General features: G+C 34.7%; 1 non-coding gene across 1 annotated transcript; it reads right to left on the reverse strand.

Moving 5' to 3' along the window:
* Positions 1-1189: 1189 nt before the first annotated feature.
* LOC133820478 (small nucleolar RNA R71) lies at positions 1190-1296 on the reverse strand. The gene has a single exon (XR_009886886.1). It is a non-coding gene; the product is annotated as a small nucleolar RNA R71 (small nucleolar RNA).
* Between the last annotated feature and the right edge of the window lie 3007 nt (positions 1297-4303).

Raw genomic sequence — 4303 nt, forward strand, 5'->3', positions numbered from 1 at the left:
TATCTCTTACAATAACACTGGTTTATAAGCATAAAATTATGTTATACAAACTATTTTCTATAATGCAGAAAGTGTGTTATTATAAAGTGTATCATAACACTACTTTATAAGTACAAAAAAGTGTTATATAATCTACTTATAAATAGCATAATGAAATACTTATCTAACTATTAAAATAACACAACAAAAGTGTTATCGTAGGCTATACCATAACACATGTCTATAACTATGGAAAAGTGTTATGGTATATATTTGATAATACTTTTTCAGTCTTATTGAAAGTATTTTTACTTGTAGTGATAGTGATAGTGATAGTGATAGTGATTTAAATCTTTTAATTATTTGTTTTTGTTTAAAGTTATTTTCAATTTAAAAATCAAAATTTTAGTTGCCAAATAGAAATTAAAAGAACAATTAGTGGTACTTGGAAGATAGTCTTCGTGGGAACGATACTCTATTTATCATCTATATTACTTGAATCGATTGCGTGCACTTGCGTATACATATTTTCAAGATCAAGGTTTTGGCGTCGTTGCCGAGGACTTAATTTCCAATATCACAGTTAATTATTATTTGTTCTAATTTGGTTGTTTTATTTTATTTTTGTTTAACATTTATTCGGGTCAAGGTTATATTGTGTTTCAGGAGTTGTTGGTATATGCGAGGAAATAGACAAAAGGAGATTATACCAATAGATCTGAAATTCGACAAAATGTGCAGACAGAATCGAAAAATAAAGAAAAGGTTTGAATTCACCATGGCTGAAAACGTGAATAATGGTGTGAACAAAAATGCAAATATGGGTAATGTAGCTAAGGCAGATCCACCACTAAGGAATTATGTACTCCCTACTGTTACATGAATACATTCAAGTATTCAACCTCCTACTGTAGAGGCGAATAATTTTGAAATAAAGCCCTCAATTATTCAGATGGTACAAAATTGTGTTCAATTTGGAGGGTTACCAAATGAGGATCCAAATCTACATATCACAAACTTTTTGGAGCTATGCGCTACATTTAAGATGAATGGGGTTAGTAATGATGTTGTAAGATTGAGACTCTTTCCATTTTCACTAAGGGATAGACCTAAGAGTTGGTTAAATTCATTACAAGCCAACTCTATACTTACTTGGGAAGATTTGGCTCTAAAGTTTCTTGGCAGATATTTTCCTCCTGCTAAGTCAGCCAAAATAAGAGGAGAGATTAACAATTTCGATCAACTGGATGGGGAGTCTTTGTATGATGCATGGGAACGATTTAAGGAATTACAAAGAAAATGCCCACATCATGGAATAGAGAAGTGGTTGTTAGTACATACTTTTTATAATGGTTTGGGGGAAATACAAGGACAATTATAGATGTAACATCTGGAGGAGCGTTTATGAGAAAAAGTGCTAATGAGGCATCTGAGTTGTTGGAAGAGATGGCTATGAATAATTATAATTGGCCAACTGAGTGAGAGAATAAGAAAGTAGCGAGAGTCTTAGAAGTTGATCCAATTGCGCTCTTAACCGCTCAAGTAGCATCTCTAACCAAACAACTACAACAAACTAATCTCACTGCACAAGCAATGCAAGTACAGAATGTCATGAGTTGTGAGATTTGTGGAGGACCTCATTCTTATGAACAATGTCCAAGCACAGCTAGTTGCTCAACTAATGTGAACAATATGCCCTTGGAACAATCAAAGGTTATAGGTAATTTTTCAAGACCTGCACCCAACACTTACTCAAATTCCTATACACCTGCTTCGAAAAATCATACTAATCTATCTTGGAAAAATAATCAAGGGCTACAACCATAATATCCACCTCAACAACACCCTCATCAACTGAATTATGGACAGTATTATGATCCAAACCTACGCCCATCTCATCCACCACCACAACCTTCAACACAACCTGAAATAAAGCCCGGCGTACTGAACCAGTTCATGACTAAAACTAGGGCATCTATCAGGAATTTAGAGACACAAATAGGTCAATTGTTTTCTAGTAGACAACAAGGAAATTCGCCTAGCTCCACAGAGGTAAATCCTAAAGAATGGTGTAATGCAATATCTTTGAGGAGTGGAACTGAGTATGATGGACCTATAGTGGATGACAAGAAGAAGAAGATAGTAGATAAACAAGTTACTAGTCCAATTCAAGAGGAGGTTACTGAAGACCTTCCAAAACAAGAAAAACCAAAATACTCTGAGCCTATGCCAAAAATACCATATCCTCAACGGTTTCGAAAGGCTAATCTTGACAAACAATTTTCTAAATTTTTGGATATCTTTAGTCAACTACACATTAACATTCCTTTTTACAGAGGCTTTAGAACAAATGCCAAGTTATGTGAAGTTTATGAAAGAAATTTTGTCAAGAAAGAGGAAATTAGAGGATTATGAGACGGTTGCACTAACTGAAGAGTGCAGCACAATACTTCAGAAGAAACTACCTCCAAAGCTTAAAGATCATGGTAGTTTCAATATCCCATGTTCTATAGGGGGTTTAGTAGACAGAAAGGCGTTATGTGATTTAGGGGCCAGTGTGAATTTGATGTCTCTATCAATCTTTCAGAAGCTGAATTTGGGAGAAGTTCGGCCAACTATAGTGTCTTTGCATATGGCAAATAGTTCAGTTAATCATCCTCTTGGAGTCATTGAGGATGTATTGGTAAAAGTGGGTAAATTCATCTTTCCTGTGGACTTTATTATTTTAGATATGGAGGAAGATGAAAATATTCCAATAATACTTGGAAGACCATTCTTGACAACTGGTAGGGCTTTAATTTATGTACAAAAGGGTGAGTTAAAGTTGCAAGTGCAAAAAGAAGAGGTAATATTTAAAGTTTTTGCAGCAATAGAAATTCCAACTTGTTGTAGAGTTGAAGTGGTAAACCAAGAAGGTAATAAGTTGGAAGCTTCTAAGAAAAGCTCCATAGTGAAAACCAGATGAGAAAGGGGCGAAACCGGTTAAAAAAGTACTTTAATGAAAGGATTCGAATGTTATATGAGCGAGGGAAAGTTTCGATAATTTCTAATCACAAGAAGCAAGGGCCAACTCATGATACTATGGCTCTAAAGGATGTGAGGGGAGGACTTGATCTGAGTTGAATATAAAAGAAAAGAAGCGTCCGGCTAAATGACGTTAACGACAATGCAATAGGAGGCATTTCTATCTTTTTATTAAAGTTTTTGTTTTGAGTTTTAATTAGTGGATGATTTTATTTAATTTTATTTTGGATTTTTTAAAGTTTGGTTATTTTATTTTATTTTAGTATAATGGTTGTAAAAATTGTAAAAAAAAATGAGTTTTTCAATTACTCATTGGGCCAAGTCGCGACTTGAATGAGCAAGTCCCGACATTACACAAGTCAGAGACCATAAAAATGAAGAAGAGACAGGTCGCGACTAGCCCAAGCTGAGTCGCAACCCTAGGCTGAAACAGAGAGCAATTATTTCTGAAATTTAGGGCAGGCCGCGACTTGAGAAGCTGAGTCTCGGCGCTTGGTTGGGCAATTGTTGAAGAATTTACAGACGGACCGTTACTTGAGAAGCTGAGTCGCGGCGCTTGGTTGGGAAATTGTTGAAGAATTTACAGGCGGGCCGCGACTTGCCCAAGCTGGGTCGCGGCGCTGTAACGACCGAACTATTTCTAAGACCATGGACCATTAAAACTACTAGACATAGCTACTATTATTTTGAAACAAACATAAGAAATAACTTAACTTTATTGAAAACTAAAAAATATATTGTATCAAATACAAAGTAAATAAAATATGATATGGTATGGGATCCCATTGTTTATAAAACATAAAAAAAACATGAACTTTAATTGTTAAAATACTAAATGCGAAAATACATCAAAACATGATTCAAAAGACTAAAAATAAATAACGTTATCCTCAATCGACACGCAGTCCATTTAATCCATTCATCCTTAACACACAAGCCAAGCTGCCAAGAATCCTTCCGCCTTCCTAAACTATTTACCTGCATCACACTAAAAAAATAAAGGAATGAGCCTAATGCCCAGCAAGGAAAATCTACTAAAAACATACAACATATATCATAAACATAAGACTACATCATATTCATATACTATAAAACATATGACTATAAACATATATCACCTATGACTACAACATTAATGGCCAATATAAATTATTGGGGCTTGTTAGCTAAACAAGTCTTATGCTTACAAATTTGCGGGGCTTGCTAGCTAAACAAGTCATATGCCCAATATAACTTCTTGGGGCTTCCTTATCTAAGCAATTCATATGCCCAATCATCCATTATTGGGGCTTTTTATCTT

Source organism: Humulus lupulus, chromosome 2 (assembly GCF_963169125.1).
Source record: "Humulus lupulus chromosome 2, drHumLupu1.1, whole genome shotgun sequence".
NCBI lineage: Eukaryota > Viridiplantae > Streptophyta > Magnoliopsida > Rosales > Cannabaceae > Humulus > Humulus lupulus.